Here is a 21,325-nt window from a genome sequence, read left to right as displayed (position 1 = left end):
CATCTCACACCTGTTAGAATAGCTTTCATCAAGAAGACAAGAGAAAACAGGTGCTGGTGAGGTGGTGAAAAGAGAACATTTATACATTGTTGGTGGGGGTGTAAATTGGTTTAACCACTATGGAAAATAATATGGAATGTCCTCAAAAAATTAAAAATATGTCTAACACATTATTATTCACAATAGACAAGACATGGAAACAACCCAAATCCCCATCAATGGATGAATGGATAAAAAAGAGGCAGTGCATATACACAATGGAATATTATTCAACTTCTATTTTTATAAGAAAATAAAATACTCCATGATGGACAATTTTGTACATACATCTTTAGGTATATCTCCGATTGATCTTATATTATAAATTCCTGGAAGAGAAACGACTGAGTCAGAGGATCAAATGTTTTCTGCTCTTAATAATTATTATTAAATTATTTATCAAAGAGATTAATTTCAGTTTATGTTTTCACCAGCAGAGTATGTGACTGACTCTTCATCAACATTAAATAATCTTGGGGAAATAACTTCTCTTGTCTTTTGAACAACTTTAATAAACCCTATCAAGAGAAATAAAAACACAGAAACAGTCAGGATAGATTATGAATTCACATAATATCATCTTATGTTTTAATTGAAGGACAGTAGAGCATCTATTTAATAGCTATAATTAAAGATTAAACAGTACTTTGGTTATAATAGACCCAAAGTCAAAATGCCAATCTTTGGTTGTGAAGTCCTTGTGACCTCACTACATGCCCACTGACATACTAGTTTCATTAAACTGCTTTCTCTTATATGATAGAAGTTTTTTTGTATGTTTTTATTTGTTTTTATGAGAAACTATACTTTCATGTAAATAAAACCTCAGAAGCATACCACAAAAGTACATAAGAACAATATATATTAATAATTTAAAATCTGATATAAAGCTTGGGATTTGGAAAAGTAATAAAGTTCAAAATAATGCAATGGTACTTATCAGTTTCCTAGAAAAATTTGTTCTTATGAATGGACAAAAACATCAACATTATATTTTTAAACAGGAGAATTAACATTTTATACTTTCTATAAAGGAGGAGATTTTTATTCTACAATTGCTATCATGACAATTGTATCTCCAAAAAATGAATGCTAAAGATTTACTCTCTGTTTACAAGCCTTGGAAACAGTTTCAAGTTCCTACTGGTGGTTATGACTTATAGGACAAGATTTAAAGCAGAAGTGGGAGTGACGTATATGATTCCCTATGCAGGCTAGATTCATAGATTTCTGTGGCTTAGTTACAATGACCTATAACTTGTGTGAAAATCACCTACAAATACATATGCACACATAGCTGTTAAAACAAAACTAGACAACATAATTTAACCACAAATTTCATAGTTGCTAAAAGCCAAGACAGCTCCAATTATTTAACTGTAGAAATATGGAATAATTTAACTACAGTATACAATGCATATAACCAGAACCATTAACTTAATAATCATATCTAGAATAGGTCATAGCTTAAGATAGTCATATTTCTTATCTTCCCAACCCAGCTACCTGGAAGACTGACTATGACATTGACCCCAGACTTGATGGGGTCTTACTGTTGTTGTATATGTTTACAGCCTGGTTCGTCCTTATGCTTTTCCTTCTGAGATGTAACATTTTTTAAACTTCTTTCAGAAACTCTGAGGCATCAGTAATTTTTATTAAAATATGATAATTTATTCAAGTGCAATAGATACAACCAAATAAACTTGTTTTGCCATGAATATTTAATCTTGTTTAATGGGAAACTTTATGGAAAAAAATTAAATGATATAAATGATACCAGTGCTGTGCCATCTTAGATTGTCTCTGTGTCAGTGTTTTGGTGTCCCTGAAACAACTGAATATAGACTATAGATGGCTTTCAAGCTGGTCATATTTGGGTTGAATGATAACTAAATAATATCCTCTGTCCATGCCCAGAATCATGTTAGGCAGTAAGCTCTTAATAGATTCTAGTTAAACAAATGACAAAATGGATGATGTATTAGCAATCTGTTGCTGTGGAACAATATTACAACAAACTTAATGGCTTAAAACAACACACGTTTCTCATCACAGTTTCTGTGGGTCAGGAGATTAGGTCATCTGCTTCAAGGTCTCAAAGGCTGCTGTGAAAGTGTTGACTGGGGCTGTGGTCTCATCTGGGACTTGACTGGGGAAGGATCCAGTTCCAAGCTTACGTAGTTAATGGCAGAATTCAATTTGTTGTGGTTGTAGAACTCAAGAGATTATTTCATTGAGGGTGTCAGCTGGAGGCCCTTGCAGATTATAGACTGCCTTCAGCTTCTAGAGACTGACCCTAGATCCTTGCTATGTGGGGTTCCCCAACATGGTTCTTTACTTCTTCAAAACCAGTAAGGGATGGAGAGACTTTAGAAGATGGATGATACAGTCTTATGTAATCATGTAATCACATACACAATCCCAATGTCATGTCTCTTGCCATCTTTAGCATAGTCCATTGGGTAGCAGCAAGTCACAGGTCCTGCCCACACTCGAGAAGAGGACATCAAACCAGGGTGTGAATACCATAAGGCAGGGATCATGGGGACCACTCTAAGAATCTCTCCTTAGAGATGAGTATTCATGTATAAAATGATGACTTTTTAAAATTAATTAATTCTTTATTGAGTTAGAGTCAGTTTACAATGTTCTGTCAATTTCCAGTGTAGAGCACAATTTTTCAGTTATACATGAACATATGTATATTAATTGTCACATTCTTTTTCACTGTGAGCTACCACAAGATCTTGTATATATTTCCCTGTGCTATACAATACAATCCTGTTTATCTATTCTATATATGCCTGTCAGTATCTGCAAATTTCAAACTCTGAGTCCATTCCCACCCACCTCCCCACTGGCAACCATAAGTTTGTATTCTATGTCTATGAGTCTGTTTTAAATTCCACATATGAATGATCTCATATGGTATTTTTCTTTCTTTTTCTGGCTTACTTCACCTAGAATGATATTCTCCAGAGACATCCATGTTGCTGCAAATGGCATTATGTTGTCATTTTTATGGCTGAATAGTATTCCATTGTATAAATATACCACATCTTCTTTATCCAGTCATCTGTCAATGGACATTTAGGCTGTTTCCATGCTGCTAAGAAACCAATGGGTTAATGATGAAATCAAAGTTGAAATTAAAAAATACTTTGTGACAAAAATGAAAACACAACCACACAAAATTTATGGAATGCAGCAAAGGCAGTGCTAAGAGTGAAGTTTATAGCGATACAGGCCCTCCTCAAAAAAGAACAATCTCAAATAAACAATCTAAGCCACCAGCTAAAAGAATCAGAAAAAGAAGAGCAAAAACATCCAAAAGTCAGCAGAAGGAAGGAAATAATAAAGATCAGGGAAGAAATAAATAAAATAGAGATTAAAAAAACAATAGAAAAATCAATCAAACCAAAAGCTGGTTTTTTCAAAGAGTAAATAAAATCTACAAACCTCTGGCCAAGCTCACAAAGAAGAAAAGAGAGAGCACAAATAAGCAAAATAAGAAAAAAATGGAGAAATTACAACAAATAACATAGAAATACAGAATATCATAAAAGAATATTATGGAAAACTATATGGAACCAAAATGGATAACCTAGAAGAGACAGACAAGTCTCTGGAAACATACAGTCCGCCAAGACTGAATCAAGAAGAAATTGACCACTTGAACAAACTGATCACTAGAAATGAAATCAAATCAGCAATAAAAAAAACCTTCCTACAAATAAAAGTCCAGGATCGGATGGCTTCACCGGGGAATTCTACCAAATATACAAAGAAGAACTCATACCAGTCCTTCTCAAATTATTCCAGAAGATTGAAAGGAGGGAATACTCCCAAACTCATTCTATGAAGCCACCATCACCCTGATACCAAAACCAGGACACTACCAAAAAAGAGAATTACAGACAATATCACTGATGAACATAGATGCAAAAATCCTTGCCAAAATGATGACTTTTAACATGAGTGACTCCACTACCCCTTTCCTAAAGGAAATTAGAATGTAGGTATCTTTTAAATAATGCATTGTTTACTGCATAAAGGAGTTGTGTCCTTTTATTAAGAATTTTGTATTTTATAATCCACACATTCCATACCACCCTGGGCATACAGAAATTGAGACTGAAGTGCCCAAACTGAGGTTGCCTCCTTAAGGCTTGTTAGATGGTGTAACTTGGGGAGAGTCAGTTATGAAATATGGTATCAATAGTAGTTGTAGTAATAAAGGTAACATGTAATAGTAGTGTTTTTGCTAAATATCAACAATATATCAGGCACTGGGTCAATACACGCATATGCTGATCAGGACAAATGTCAGAACTCCTGCTACAGGCTCGATCCTACACAGTCCTCCACAGAGGTGGGCACAGTTGACCATGTGACTCTGACCCTCAGCCACACTCGACTGGCTCAGGGTGGTCACAAGCCCAGTGGCCCGGTGAGTGTCTTCTCACACTACTTTGGGGCCGAACTGGAAAAGGTGACTGCTTCCTCAGATTGTCCCTGGACTTTCTGAGGATCACAAAGAGAATATGGCACTGATGAGAGCTCATGCTTCCAAAACATATAAGCAAAATGAGGAATCAGAAACTGAAGAAACAGAATCCAATACCTGTTAGTTCAGCAAATATTAACAGAGCACTTAAAAATGCACTAGGCAACGTGTTGGGTGTTAGGAGTTTAAAAGTAGGCAAGACAGACAGGTCTTCGCCCTCACAGAGCAGAATTCTACTAGGAAAGACAGAAATCAAAATCCAAAATAAAAATAAAACTATTGCTATAATCTGGGAAGGCAAAACGTATGCCTAGCAGTTCCGTAACTAGGTATAGACTCAACAAGAGTGATGAGATCTTACGTCCACCAAAAGGCACGTACAGTTTTATTCGTAATAGCCATACACTGGAAACAGCCTAAATGTCCACCCAAAGTAGAACAAATAAATGAACTGTGCTATAACCACACAATGGAATATCAAGCCGTCACAAGAAAAAGGAAGAAATTCTTTTAGACACAAGTGCCGGGTGAATCTTACAACATTCTGTTGAGTGAAAGAAGTCACCTACAACAGAGTACCTTATGCATGATTATATTTCTATGAAGGTCAAGAACATGCAAAACTAATCAAAGGTTGAGAGAAGTCAGGGCAGTGCTTATCTCTAGACACAGAGGAGGAAGGCTCTGTGGAGACTGACGTGGGAAGGATGGAGGGAAATCTGGGGTTCTAGTCGTGTTCTGTTTCTTGATACGGGTGATAGTGACACAGATACAGAGATGTAAAAATTCATCGAGCTGTACACTTAAAATCAGTGCACTTTAGTATACTGCAATGCAAAAGCAAGCAGATAAAAATAAACACAAACTGCTTTCTGAAGAAACAATAGTAGCGCTGAAATGGAGGGACGCTGCAGAACAATGACCTGCTTTTAGCAGAGTGCTCTGCAAGGCTCTCTGTGGAGGTGCTGTTTTCGCTGAGACCTGTGGGATTCGAAGGAACTTGCCACAGGAAGATCAAGTGGGAGAGCCATCCAGGCAGAGGGCACTGCAAATGCAAAGGCCCTGGGGCAGGAATGCCCCAAGCATGAGGTGCGACTCAAAATTAATGTGCAAGAAGTGGCCTGAGATGAAGCGAAGAAGCAGGCAGGGAGGGGGCCATTTGGAGCCTTGGAAGCTGCAGGAAGCAGTTTAGGTTTTTCCCTAAGTACACTGGGAAACCACCAGAGGGTTTTAAGTGGGAAAGTGAAATGAGCTCATTTACAATTTGAGAAGCTATCCTTCTGGCTGCAGGGTGCAACGTGGATGGGAAAAATAAAGAGACTAGTGGTGGGAGACAAGTGTCTTGGGGAGGGGGAGGGGAAGTGGCAGATTTGTGCTGGAATCTTGACCTGGCATCAACAGAACTTTCTGGCAACTGATCTTGGGATGATGGCTCTGGCTGGATTGGCTGGGTGGTCCATGGCACCCTTTTCTGAAATGTGGAAGACGAAGGAGAGTCAGGGGTGAGGGTTAGGCAGAATCAATAAAGCCACTTTGGGCATTTTAATTTTGCGACGTCTGTGCTCCAAGTAGAGGAGGAGTTGGATGCATTAGCCTGGAGCTCAGCAGAGAGCATCACCATTAAAATGGGAAGTTCACCTTGGGGCTGGATGTGCTCAGCCGGGGTGTATGCTGAGAGAGGGAGAGAGGAAAGGAGGACCACAAGCAGGGGAGGACAAGTGTGATCATCCCATTGTGACGATGCGAACCTGCGTCATCTGAAAGGGGATTGGGGCAAACCTCACGGTACTCATTCTGCGAAGGTCCTGGGATGTAACTTCCATTTTGAAATGTGCCCTCGTTTCTCTGGGTGTAGCTCCACCACCCCCATCCTTCTACAAATGCTACGGTAAATAAGTCTCTTATTCCTAACAAAAGAAACCAACTTTTAAAAAATTGCCTCATTCTTATTGAAGTTCTGAGATATTAACACGTCCATTTGACAGGTGAGAAGACTTCCTTTGGGGTTAAGAAATGCAGTGTGCATCAAATAGCTACTGAAGTTGTGGCTAGAACTTGACATCAGGTTACTTCCAAAGGGTGTGCACCGAACCATAGAAAGAAGAGACTGAAGGCAGAATCTGGCCATAGTTTATAGCATCAGTGGAAAAGACTGTCTCTGCAGTATGGGAATACAAAAATAGTCCTTGCGTTGACACAGCTGGCAAAGCAGAACCCCAGCCTCAGAGGGCGTGCGGACCAAGTCTGCTGCAGGTGCAGGCATCTGGTCATTCCTGGGAAGAAGGAAGGAGAGTCTCTGAGCTTGGATGGAAGCAAAGGCAAGGCCAGATATGAGGATCCTGAGAGGAACACAGAACAACCATCCAGCCTGAGGACAAAGCGTGTGGAACAGCAGACCCCCAGACCACCCTCCCCCAGGATGGCTCTGTGGGTCTCCCTGGGAAAGCGCCTCTCCCACTCCTTGCTGGCGACAAAATGGTGACTCATCCCAGAACTCGTCCCATGTCCCACATAGAGCACTTCATGCAAATCCATGTGGTGCGTAAAACACGCTTCCTCTTGTGGCGCGTCTAGTAATAATGACCCGGTTCTTCTGTGATCATCAGAAATGTTCAAGTTAAAGAACTCCGTGGGCTGTTTTACTGACACCTGAATCAAGGGTGGCACCATCAGTGTGTGAGACTCGGAGTGGGAACAAACCCAATAAGGAAATCCTTAAAACAAGTTCTGTCTTAACGAGGCTCAATGCACGGCCCTACACACACGTGCGCACGCGCGCACACACACACACGTTCACATTATGTGATACTTTTTAGTAATTAGTTCCATTTTGTGAATTATACCATCCATTTTGATGAAAACTTATATATCTGAACAGCAAGATTTATGGGTGGTTTTCTTTGATTGTATCTGATACCCCATTTACATGAACTTTTTTCTGAGTATTTTGAATTCTAAGAAAAATCAAAACAAGAAAGTAGGTGCGTCAAGACTTCCTCTTTTTCCAGAACACGTCACCCCTTTCTCATGTCATTCTTATTTCTCTTCCCCTTTCCTGCAGTACATGAGCATCCTTTTCTTCAAACTACATCTTCCCTTTCCTGCCCCAAACCCTGGGTATTCATTTCCTGAGGCCATCATAACAAAATACCACAAACCAGGTGGCTTAAAACAAGCGAAATGTATTTGCTCACAGTTCTGGAGACCAGAGGTCCAAAACCAAATTGTCAGCAGGGCTGGGCTCCCTCTGGGACTCTGGGTAAAACCCTTCCTGCCTCGTCCAGCTTCCGTGATGACATTCCTTGATGGTCTTTATCTTGCAGCCATATCCGTCCAGTCTCTGCCTCTGTCATCACATAGCGTTTTCTCTGTGTGTCTGTGTCCACATTTTCCTCTTTTATGGGAACACTGTTCATATTTGAACAAAGGACCACCCCAAAGACCTCCTCTTAACTTCGTTACATCCATGAAGACCCTATTTCCAAATAAGTTCACGTTCCCAGGTACCAGGAGCACCAATATATCTTTTGGAGGGGACGCAATTCAACCATTCAATCTATAACACCCTGTGTCACTTATGCTTAATTACAGTATCAATTCAAATACCCCCTGAATTATGGCTTGAAGTTTCACTAATAATCCACGTACAGAAAGATTAGTAACTAAAATTCCCCTAAGGGCAATTAATCACAAAAATTATCCTTTCAAAACAGAATGTCAGTGTTTTGAGGAAACCCCTGTATTAACATGCATGCTTATCTGCATACACATGTAGTTTCTCTCTCTCTCATTTACTTCTGGGTTTAGGGATTTCATAATAAATTATAATACACATCTTTTGAATTATCACACAAATGTATTTAAGAATAAATTTTATTCTGATTTTGCTCATTTCCATTTAAAATAAAAGAGACTGAGCTGTTTAGTCAATGACATCTGCCACCCGAGGTGACTCCTTGTTTTCCATTCTGATCCTTCTTTCAGCCCTAACAATCTTAAGACCGGAACTTTGTAAGATTCAATGTTCTGTTGGCAGAATGGTGCATCGGTTAAGAGCGTGGACTTTGGGGGCCAGGAGGAGAGACGAAAGTCAGGCTGTCACTGACTCATGGTATGTTTTAGGTTCCATTACTCACCCCCCATCAAGGGTGGTTGTGAAGATAAGATACATGGAAAGTGCTCAGCCCAGGGCCTGGCTCCTAACAGATACTATTTTATTTTATTTCTTCATTTAAATTTTTTTGAAGTGTAATTGACTTACAATGTTAGTTTCAGGTGTACAGCAAAGAGATTCAGTTCTATATATACATACACATATATATTTTCTTTTTTATTGAAGGGTAGTCGATTTACAATGTTGTGTTAATTTCTGGTTTACAGCAGAGTGATTCATTTGTTCATATGTATTCCTTTTCATATTCTTTTTTATTATAGGCTATCACAAGGTATTGAATATTTTTCCCTGTGCTATACAACTGCAACTTGCTGTTACTAGATGCTCATTTAACACTAGCTGGCTGTTAAGCAGCACATAGATGGTGTTCTAATTGATAACTGATCACAACTTTTAAAATATTATCTGTAAGATAGATATAGAAGAAATTCTGTAATTATTTTAAATTTTTTAAAACATGTATTTTTTAAGTTTTGAGCAGGAAAAAGATTTGGGAGCTTATATTTAAGGAGTTTCCAAAAATTTTATTTTATCTTATTTTGTTTCATAGGTCCACAAACATTGAAGACCTTGATTTGGGTGTGATGGTCTAGTATATGACCCTGCCTAGTAAGAGTTTATGAAAAGCATCTAACTTTCATATTAATCTCACTAACAAGGAACTGACTTTTGCTCCGAAAGACTGCAGGATTTGGAGGCAAGCAGACTTGAATTTGCATGTGACATTGGGGAATCACTGAACATTTCTGAGCCTCAGTTTCTTCATCCTGAAACTGGAATTGTTAGGAGCTGAGAAGACTGGAGCTTAAATGCTATGACTCAGATTTTCAGAAAAATAGAATGTTCCTTATTTTCCATAACTGATCTCATTATGTTTGGGAGCTTCCCTATTCCCCTGTGAAAGGGGAAGAAGAAAACTCAGACTGGTCAGCCTGAGTATCTTAGCCCCTTCTGGTTTAAAATATGCTCTCTCAGATTAACTCAGTCACTTCTGAACAAGTCGTCAGTCTTTTGAGGATTTGAGTTCAATTTGGGATTTCTCCCCAGACTCATCAAAATTCTTATTGGACATTGTCCAGGCATCAAGGTGGAAGAAGTGGGTGATGGAGTCACTTTGGGTCCTGGGGCTGCTTCTGGGGTTCTCTCTGGTCTGTGAAGGGAGCCTGAGAGAGAAAACCACGTATCATATGATTCCATTTATATGAAATGCTCAGAGTAGGTAAATCTGTAGAGAGAAAGTAAATTAGTGGTTGAGAGGGGTCAACAGCAAAAGGAAACGGGGGAGGGGTGACTGCTAATGGATATGGAATTACTTTTGAGGGTGATGGAAATGCTTTGGAATTAGATAGCGGTGCCAGATGCACAACTCCATGAAAATACTAAAAAACACTGAATTGTATACTTTAAAAGGGTGAATATTTTGGTATGTGAATTTTATTTCAATTTTTAAAAATCACTCAGGATCAGAATTATACTTGGTGTAGTGTACTATGTTGTTAATTCTTGTGTGCATATTTTATTACAGTTGAAATTCACCTCCTATGGAAAACTTTTGGACGTATGTATGTGAGTTTATTTCTAGGTTTTCTATTCTGTTACATCGATCCTCACTGACTTCATCCCACACTGCCTTGATTACTGCAGCAAACCTTACCATCAAGTACTCATTCCTCCCCATGCTTTTTCATATAAATCTTAGAATAAACTTGTCTTTATCTGCAAAAAAAACTTGCTGGATTTGGTAGAGATTACATTAAATCTGCAGATTAATTTAAGAAGAATTGACATCTTCACCATGTTGCATCTCCCAATCCCTGGACACGTTATGTCTCTCCGTTAATTTAGATTTTGTTTGATTTCTTTTATCAGCATTTTGTAATTTTCAGCATGCAGATCTTACATGTGTTTTGTCAAGTTTATGCCTAAATATTTCATTTTCTTTGACATGATTGAAAACGGCACTTGTGTTTTTAACATCAGTTCCCACAAGCCCATTTTTAGAATTCAGAAAATGTAATTTGTATATGTCAATAATGTATCTGTCAGCCTCACTTAATTCTCTTCGTGATCTTAGGAGTTTTTCCTTTTGTAGATTATTTTCCTATGTAGACATTCACGTCATTTGCAAATAAGAACAGTTTTATTTCTTCCTTTCCACTCTGCGTGCCTTTTAAAAATGTTCTTGCCTTATTGCAGTGGCTAAAACTTCTAGTATTATGTTGCATAAGAGTGGTGAGAGCAGTCATCCTTGCTGGAAGCATCCTTGTTCCCAGTCCTAGAGAAAAAACACTCAATCTTTCACCATTAGGTGTGATGTTATGCATGACCCATTTTTAATCACATTTGGGCAGCACCACGTTGGTCCCGTGTTTGATGTTTTTCTGGGATACGCCCTGGGAAGCAGAAACAAGGCTGCTCCCTTGGGGAATTACCCTCAAGTTTCCCGGTTGTTTTAAATACCATGCCCCTGCCGTATGTCTCCATCCTGCGAAGTTGGAGGAGATGGGTTCACCTGCCACTTATTTCCTCTCTCCTCTTTGTTCCACATGGATAGGACCAGAAGGCCTTCCTTCCTTCCCCAAAGGTAGAGGGAATGAAGCTTCTTTTACATCACATCTTTCTGAATATGACAAAATGTGATATGTGGACTCCTGAGGGCTCTGAGATCCTTTCAGGGGGTCCATGAAACATAACACTATTTTAATAAATACCAAGACACTATTTGCCTTTGAAATATACATATTGACATTTTCACTAATATTGTAAAAACAGTCATGGGTAAAACTGCTAGCACTTTAGGAAAGATCAAGTCAATGGCTCCAAACAACACTAGCATTCATTGTGTTCGTCACCACCAACCACTCACACTAAAAAAAGTCAATTTAATTAAAGAATGTCCTTGATGAAGCAATAAAAATTATGAATGCTATTAAATCTCAACCCTTGAGTACACACGTTTTTAATATTTTATGTAACAAGAAAGGAAGCGCGCATAAAGCACTCCTGCTACTTAACTGGACCACAGCAATGGTCTAAAGGAGCAGCGGCAAATCGGGAGGATTCTGAATGAGTCTCTTTTTTCTTGGAACACCACTGTTACTTGAAAGAATAATTGACAGACGAACTATGGCTATTCTGATTTGCATATTTGGAAGACACTTTCTCAAAAGTGAACAAAATGAGCCTCTCAATTCAAGAACCATTGAGAAGTTGCCAATGATAAAATCTGAGCTTTCAAGTGAGAATTAAAATTTTAGAAATCTTGCATCCACCACTGCGAACTGCCTTCCCAATACTTAGAGACATTTCTGATGCAATGGATGGTATTATTAGTGACTGTGATTTTTAAAAATATGTCAATATTTGAAAGATCTTCATAATTTAGTGACTGAACATTTTCCAAACAACCAATGCATGATGCTGCAAAAGCATACATGAATAAAGATCTCAAAGTACAAAATAAATCAATTGATTTTTAATATAACAGAGAATGAAAATTAATTGATACAGTTTCAGATTCCACGCTGCAACTAAAGTTTAAGAAACTGCCACTTGCAAGGTTCTGGTGCAGTATCAAAGAAGAATTTCACAATAACCTGAGATGGTTATTAATACATTTTTGTCTTTCTCAGCTATATGTGTGTGAAGCTGGATTTTTTTTCATATCCTTCAACCAAAACAGTGGATTGAAATAGAAGTAGAAATGAAAATACAACTGTATAGTTGATTTACAATGTTGTATTAATTTCTAGTGTACAACATAATGATTCATTTATACATAGATATTCCTTTTCATATTCTTTTACATTATAGGCTATTGCAAGGTATTGAATATAGTTCCCGGTGCTGCACAGTAGGGCCTTGCTGTTCATCTATATATAGTAGTGTGTATCTGCAAATCTTCAACTCCCAATTTACCCCTCCCCACCTCCTTTCTCTCTAGTAACCATAAGTTTGTTTTCTATGTCTGTGAGTTTGTTTCTGGCTTGTAAATAATAAGTTCTTTTATGTCCTTGGTTTTTCTGTTTTTTTTCAGATTTCATATGTAAGTGATATCATAAGATATTTTTCTTTCTTTCTGGCTTAATGGACTAAATGTCCATCGACAGATGAAAAACCTTCTTAATTGTAATTTACAAATCTGTTAACTATTGATAGACCTGACACAGAGAAACAGCAACTCTTTGGGTGTAGCAATAATTTATAATAGCACAAGGGGTCCTGAGACCAAAAAGTTCGAGGACTTTCTGGTCATTAGGACAAGTTTTCTCATTTTGGTTAAAGGGACACTTTGGGTATTTATCAAATTCTTTTCTCTCTACACAAACCTAGCTTTCAAGCCTGTTGTCTCATTTGAGTTTGACAAATCTAAATTTGCTCCACCAAGCTGAACAAATTGCCTTTGTTTTAGGCAGTATCTGCCTTCACCTAAGGTAATAAAAGTCTCCAATTCAATCTGTGGGAACCACCGGGCAAAACAATTTGCAAAGAATTAAAACAAAAATACTTTGGTTGACCGTATCAAAAATTTAATCCTGATTACATAAATATTAAATGGGATTTGTAGCTTTAGTAACTGGGAGAGTATGTTGTAGGGGGTAACTACTCAATTCATGTGGTTCCTCTCTCCAGGCATCTTTTTCTAAACAAGATACAGATCTAAATTCAACCAAGCAAAATAGTACTGAGATTTTCCCAGAGCACGAACTATTCCAGGCACTAAGAGTGGCATTTCTTAAATCACTGCCCAAGAAGTTTTTATTAAGTAATTGAAATGTACAAGGTGCTTAGCTAGTGAGGCGCTAGCCAGGAACACAAAGACCATTAGAACACAAACACTATTTTATATGCTCCGGAACAGTGGTTTTCAATCTTGTTTATACATCGGGCATGCCTAGGGAGTGTTTGAAAAGTACCAGTACCTGGGCTCCACTCCAAGAAATTCTGGTTTAAATGGCCCAGGGTGTGGTCTGGACACCAGTAGTCTCTAAAATTCCCCACTGGGTTTTAACGGACAGCGGGTGGGGAGCTATGGACTCAAACTTTAGGGTGTCAAGTAGACACACTTATACTTCTTCATTTGTTCAGTTACTCAGTGGATATTCAATGAGCACCTACTATGTTCCAGGTGCTCATCAAGGTGCTGGGGATGTAGCAGTGAACAAAACAAGGCATCTGCTCCCTAGAGGCTGACGTTCTCCAGAGGACAGACAGACGCTACATACATAAACACATAAATGCATGCCGTCAGTGATAAGAGCTCTGAAGAGAAGTAAATCAAAGTAAGAGACTAAAGAAAGAGTGCGTGGATGAAGGTGCTCTTAAAGGTAGGGCCATTCAGAAGTCTGCTCTGAGAGTGGCCTCAAGGCACAGAGAGAACTAAGGAAGTGAGGAACGGATTCCTGCAGCTTCGTGAGGAGGGCCATGCCAGGCAGAGGGAGAGACAGTGCTGAGCCCTGCAGTGGGAGCGTGCTTGGCAGATTCCAGGAGCAGGAAGGAGGCAACAGCTGGAGCAGAGCAGAGGGGGTGGGCTGAGAGCAGCCTTGGTGGGGACTCTGCATTCCATTCCAAGTGAGACACTAGGGCACTGGTGAGTTCTAAGCAGAGCAGGAACGCTCTCTGGCATCAGCTTTAAAAGATCACTTGGGAAGAGACTGTAGGAAGCAGCAGGGGAGGATGGAAGCGGGGAGATGCGTTAGGAAGCCATTGCAGTGAACCAGGTGAGATACGGTGGAGGCTCAGGCCAAGGTGGGAGTATGAGAGGTGATGGGAAGTGGCTTTATCCCAGACGAGTTGTAGTGAGGAAGCTGGCAGGGCTGGGCTTGGGAGTGAGAGGTAGTGGAGAGTCAAGGATGGCCTTCAGGCTTTCTGCCAGGTAGACGGAAAAGTGTTTTCTCCAATTTATGAATGAGAAACTGAGGTCAAAAAGAAGGTAACTGAATAAGGCAAGAGCACAGAACTGATAAAGGACATCTTCAGCCACTTACCACCCACCAGTTCTTTAGACTCCAGGTCCAGTCCTCCTATTTTGTCAAATCGTGAGGCCACAGTGATGTCTAAGGGCAAATCTCACTTTCTTGAAGTTTATCATCTCGCGGTGCAGTCGGAACCTAGAGGTAAACACTAAGCTTGAATTAACAGTACAGACTACCATGTGCTAAGTGCTGTATGAGTGGGAGAGGCCATTGTGCTTTTTGGGACCCGAGAACAGAGTGAGCGTGGTGACCTGGGAGAGATGGGATGGGAAGAATATAGAGAAAGGAAGGTGTCAGTGAAGTCGTTTCAGCGAAAACCATCATTGCTCATAGAGTAAAGGAAAGGAGGCTGATAGATGTACATGTCATTTCCAAACATCAAAGTATCAAGCTATTTGGTTGGACCGAAGGGTCTGAGTATGTGCTGGAGGTAGGGGTGGGTGGTAGGAAAATCAAGGAATTAAACAGGGGGTTGAGAAGATAATTTAGGACCAGATTAGAGGAGACAATAAGTACTCACCAAATAGTGAGTGAGCATGTAGCCTCTTATTAGAGATAAAAGTGATTAGAAAAATATTAATGTGATTTTATTTGATAATTAAGCTTATTAGGAAAGCAATAATAAAATCTTCATTAAAACAGGTCAAGAATATAGATCTAATTTAATAACAAGCTGGATTAATCGGCTAGTCCTTAGAAGAAGTTTCATAATCGGGAGAGCCTTTGAACTTGTTGGGTAATTATTGTCAATAAGAACAGAGATCCCTTTGAAATAATAAAGACATTAAAATAAGGTGTAAAAGCAGTTGAGTGGCTTCCATGTGCACAAAGCAACAAAACAGCTTCGGGCCAAATGTGTGCCTGGCCCAGGAGAGGCGGGAAGCAGAGTTGTGTCTGACCACCTGGAAGGCTCTAGAATATTTTCCTTTGTTTTGTGGGTGTGGCTAAGACAGAACAACTGGGAAAATATTTGTATGGCAAAACTCTCTCCGTAATGCCTAACTGGTTTGGGGAGCTGGAAGGGTGTGTACTCAGTATGAATTGGGGGTATTGACTTAGGTCCTCAATCCATCGTAGTGATTAGGTAGGGCATTAGGCAGAGACTGAGCCGGGAAAGTTGTCTAGATATTTCAGTGTGGTTTTCAGCCCAAGAAGGAAACATGTTTTTAAGTCAAAATTGAAGACTACTAGAGAAAACGGTGGCCATACTGAGTATGTTTAAAAGAGAAAAAACATGAGTATGATCCTCTTTGGCCTTTGAAAATATATGAACTTTTGATATGTCTTCTGCTGCTTGAGTGGGACGTTTGGTCAATGTGAAGGACGGGGTTTAGAACTGGAAGTATCTTTAGCCATTTAGAAGGGCTCAGAGACAAAGAAAGTGACCTTCAACAAGGTGAAGAGTAGGAACAGGGTGAAAAAGAAGAACTGGCCAATTTTGACATCTGCTTTGTCTAATACACTCAGGCCGTATTATTACATGTTAAATATGAATACATCTTCAGTTTTCCACGGAGGGTCTTGAAATTTTTAAAAATAACCTGAAATTATACAGAAACAGCAGAAAAACAAAGCAAAAACAGAAAAAAAAAAGATGATCATTGAACTAAATAAGCATGAGATGCCAGAGATACATGGCTATGTGTAGATGAGACAAAAGAGGGACCCAAGTGCATTACTTATTTCTTGGGACTCCGAGCTCTGTGGGTAGAAGGGAAGAGATGAGAGGGTTTGGATCCAGGTATGATGAGTGGGAAGGGAGTGGGTTACTCTGCCTCCGTGTTTGTGGCACAGCCTTTCAGGATGTGTCGGAGAAAGAGCAACCCATCAAATGATGTGTTTCTTTTCTGAAGACTAGTTCCATCTGCGGGTGGTCAGGGGAAATGGACTGAATTGCAGCTTTGAGGGATGAGGGGGTATGAGTAGGAGGGATGGGAGGTGCAGGGCCATCCCACTCATCTCCTGGGTGCTGTGGAATCTGGGAAGATGGTTAGATGTGGAAGAAGATCTCATTTCCAGTCCAGCTCTGCCACTTGCTTGCGATGTGACTGTGGGCAAATTACTAAATCCCCCTTTTCCTTTAGCCCTTATTTCTAAAATGTGTATAATGAACACTTCGCACTGTGTGTGTGCTTTGCTTTGTTTCATTTTATTGGCACGGAAGTGTGCGAGAGAGTTTTAAGTAAGGGTGTGTGAGTTAATCCTAATAAAAATCAAAGCACGACACATATGGGAGGTACTGTTGTTATTATTTTTGGTAGTGGTGGTTTTGATGGGGTGTGGGCTGACCTTATGATCCCCAAGACTGGTTTGGCACCGACTGGCAGAGCTCTGCCCTTTCTTCACACCCATCTGCTAGCAATGGTTGCGAGAGGGCAGATTGATTTTGTCTTCTGATTTTTATTGTGAAGGTCAAGAGGCTGAAAGATGCCAGGGATATGGGAAGCTGTGAGGACCACTTTTAGGTGAGCTTAAAGTTGTCTGGCTTTCTGGTCTGCTCGTCAGGACATAAAGTCATTTTGTTTATGTCCGATGGAGAAAATAGTCTACTCTAAGTCTCAGCCACAAATGTCTGATATCCTTCCTGTTCTTAAAACTCACAGTGTTGGAATAAATAGAAGAAAATGCATAATGTTTCTTTGCATTCAGAACAGAATCAAATGATGACTTTACTTAAATTTTACTTAAGGGATTTTGCTGTGACACAAAGAATAATTTCTTGGTGTTTTGCTTGAAGACCCTACAGTGGATTCCTCAGAAAGATAGCTTATCTGTCCAGAATATATTTAAAAGTAGGGCAAATTCCTACCTAACTTTAAGGAGACAGATTCCATTTTATTTCTGCTAGTTTATTATATTTGGCCTGTTAGTATAATCAACTTTTTTTTTTCTGACATAAATGCTGCATCATTAAATTGCATCCTCATTAGAATGTAACCAGGTCTGGACTACAACACAGTCTAAGGTCATATTTGACATATATGATATGGTGGAATACACAGGCCACACAAAACCAGACCGCATGTACTATGGTTGAAGAATAAAATTCAACATACTCATCATTTGCGAACATTCATCAAAGGACATATTTGCCCAAAGACATCAAGCAGGCTCATAGCTTCCCCCAAATCTGCCACAGATTAATACAGATATCTCATATTTTGTATCACAATTCCTATTCCTTATCATAACCCACAGTAGTGAAACCAAAAATAATTTTGGTCATAATCCATCTTTCTCGCTATGAAAAGGCATTATTTGATTTATATTCTGAAGAAGCAACTGGTCATGAGTGATATCAACTTACTCAAAAAACTGAAGTTACTCTTTTTGAATCCATTAACAATTCTATGATAGTGACTGTGAAAGTTAATTTTATATGTCAACTTGAAGTGTGTTTTTGAATGAGATTAGCATTTAAATTGGTGAAGAAAAAAGCAGATAGTGCTCGAAAATGTGGGTGGGCCTCATGCAATCAGTTGAAGGCTGAACTAGAATAATAGAGCAGCTTCTCTGAGCAAGCAGAAATTCTTAAGGAGGCTGCCTTCACACTTCAACTGCATCATCAACTCTTCTGAGTCTCTAGTCTCCTGGCCTTCGGACCAGAACTTGGGGCACTGGGGCTTTTAGAAAGCATAAGTCTCTTTCTGGTCACAGTGAGGCTCTCTGGGCTCCCAAGGTTGTGTCAGCTCTGATGCCCACTGTGCGTCCTGGGGTGGCCCACCCCCCTTTCCTGGGGTTATCATCTGTAGACTGAGGTGAACAGTACCACCTGCCATCTCAGTGATGAGTTGTGAGCATTTACTAGATAAAGCTTGTAAAGTACTTTGAAGATGAGAAGGGTTACACCCACGCTGTTTTATTGTTATATCTTACACTTGATTATATTCTTCCTAAAAGATCTCCACAGAGATTGGTGCACCCTTGAGTTTTAGTGGCTGGTTTCTGTGGTAGATTTTATATCTCAATAAAAAGACTATATAATGCTTTGATTGTTTGGGATGATTTTCCTAGACATCAAAGACATGATTTCTAAAACCTCTAAACCAGTTTCTTTTTGCTTCTCTTACATAAGCTAGGACACCACCCCTCTTCCAGGGATGCTATACATTAACCTATAGAGCTTTCTGGACCAACTGAAGATGAAGGATGGTTGGCTCTTCTCTCTTCTGTTGATTGCAGGAGATAATCCCTGACTCAAGGTGATAGATCTATTATTAGTTTGAGTTATCTTAATTTTTCCCTAAATTATGAAGAATTTTCTTCCTCATTTCAGAACCTGAGGCACAGCTGAGAAGCAGTATGTTACTCATCACAAAAGGGCATAGATTCAAGACCTTTACACATATAAACCGAAGTTGTTCATTTTCCCAGATATTGTTTAACAATCTGAATATGTATGTGGCAATCTTTGTTTCCCAGATGTATATTAATTCTTGCATTTTTTCCTTTCAGTGAGTGCCAGTAAAAAGAAGAGGGAGCTAAAAGAATGCTTCTCTGTATGATGAAGAAGACAGGAGGGGTATGAAAACATTTGCAAAACCATTCCCAGATTCTCACATTCCCAGGGGCAAAAAGCAATGAAACTTTGGAGCAGACAGTCCCACGGAGGCCACCTAATTCCGAGCATTAACCAGAACCAACCCGCACCTCAACTGCTCCCTCGTGTTCTGCCTGTGCTTCTCTTTCTGCCACTGTCAATTCAAATTCCTTGTGTTCCTGACACTGAACAATTTATCAGGGGAAAGACTTACCAGGGCCAACAAGCAAACATTAATAAAAATACTAATCATAAAATCATGCCTTTAGACATTGATTTGGCTTCAGGGAAGGAAAGGACATCATCTGCAAGGACTTGTTCCTAGGTTGAATTATTTCAAAATGACTCTAGTTACACATCATAGTTGTCACCAAAGACTGGTTCCACTTAAACTGAAAAGTGCAGACGGCATAATGTTAGATTTCTACATGACATAGAATTGAGAAGGGAAGTTAGTCTGGTAGATGGTACAATCTGGATTCTGGAATATCTCAACTGGCCATGGTGATGCGCTAAAACCAATGAGGTGAAATCTACCAGGGAAAACAAAGAAAGCCAGCATTGATATTCAGAAAATGAACCACAAAGATACAAAATGGAGAGATCTACTTAAACTGAACTTTTTTGGGAAAAGGGACTTGGTTGAATGACAGTTCCGTTCAGGTTAATGTGACTGGGTTGACAAAAAAGCTAATGCATTACAGACTGCATTATAAAATTTATACTGTTCGTATCAACAGGTTTAATAATATAATTCATTCACCTGCTTTTTCATTCAATGGTCATGCAGGATATAGGAAGCAGTAAATGTCCAGCCTAAAGAACAGAGTCACCATGCAGCTTATGCTGTTGTAGGAATTCAGGATCTGTATTTCAGACTTTCACTTTTCTCCAAGAAGATTTTGAAATTTAGATTGTTAAGATAAAAAACCCCAGTTTCCAAACACGTTGAATTTTTAAAAAAATAGCTGTACCTAGCTGACTGACTTCCCATTTTTACCTCTGACTCAGACATATTGTCTGGATCTTAGGAGAAAGATTTTGGCTGGTGATAGATGTTTGTGTTTGTTGTTTTATAAATCATCTTATAAGTGGCAGTTCAATCAATGAAAGCGAACATAATCACGAGGAAGTGTATATAGAACAGGAAGTTAAAGCTTTATGCCTGTTTTATTTTGGCGTAACTATATATATATATATATATATATATATATAATTGATTTTAATTTATCTACAGATCTTCCTTGAATTTCAATGGGGTTACATCCTGATAAACCCATCATAAGATGAAAATATCATTAAGCCAAAAATGCATTTAATACACCTAACCTATCAAAGATCACAGCTTAGACTAACTAGCCTATCTTAAATGTGCTCAGAACACATATGCTAGCCTACAGTTGGGCAAAATAATCTAATGCAAAGCCTACTTTATAATCAAGTGTAGATTATCTCATGTAATTTATTAAGTACCATACTGAACGTGAAAAACAGAATGGTTGTGTGTGGGTGAGTATACTGGTTGTTTACCCTTGTGATCATGTGGCTGACTGGGAGCTGTGGCTCGCTGCCACTGCCCAGAATCACAAGAGAGTATCACACCACATATAGTTAGCCTAGGAAGAGATCAAAATTCTTAGTGTGGTTTCTACTGAATGTACATTGCTTTCGCTACATCCTAAAGTTGCAAAATCAAGATGAAGCATCCTACAGGCAGGAACCGTCTGTAATGACTTTGTAGCTACACCACTTTGCATTCCTTTTTAGTTGTTGCTCTAAGGACTACTGTACATATTATTAAATTTTCACATTCTGCATACAGTTAATATGTCACTTCATGTGAAATACACAAACTTTGCAATTATATAGGTTCATTTATCCTATCCTTATGCTATAGTTGCTGTAAATATCATTACTTACATGCTTTACAAATCTCATAGTACAAGGTTGTCATTTTTCCTTTAGTCTTTTTAATTTACCCACGTATTTACTATTTCTAGTGTTCTTCATGCCTTTCTGAAGAGAAACTTTGTATCAATTCCCATCAGTCTGAGTAACTCCTTAAAGCATAGTTTGTAGTGCAGATT

General features: G+C 39.0%; 1 long non-coding RNA gene across 2 annotated transcripts; it reads left to right on the top strand.

Moving 5' to 3' along the window:
• Positions 1–8,596: 8,596 nt before the first annotated feature.
• Positions 8,597–19,489, top strand: LOC140698650 (uncharacterized). 2 transcript variants are annotated; one of them, XR_012076448.1, is made up of 4 exons: positions 8,597–8,660; positions 9,274–9,420; positions 13,852–14,005; positions 19,154–19,489. It is a non-coding gene; the product is annotated as an uncharacterized lncRNA (long non-coding RNA). The 2 variants fall into 2 exon arrangements; XR_012076450.1 differs by having other exon boundaries at positions 13,852–14,050.
• The last annotated feature ends 1,836 nt before the right edge of the window (positions 19,490–21,325 follow it).

The sequence above is a fragment of the Vicugna pacos genome, chromosome 1 (assembly GCF_048564905.1).
Source record: "Vicugna pacos chromosome 1, VicPac4, whole genome shotgun sequence".
NCBI classification, from domain to species: Eukaryota; Metazoa; Chordata; class Mammalia; order Artiodactyla; family Camelidae; genus Vicugna; species Vicugna pacos.
This window is presented reverse-complemented; position numbering and strand designations above follow the sequence as displayed.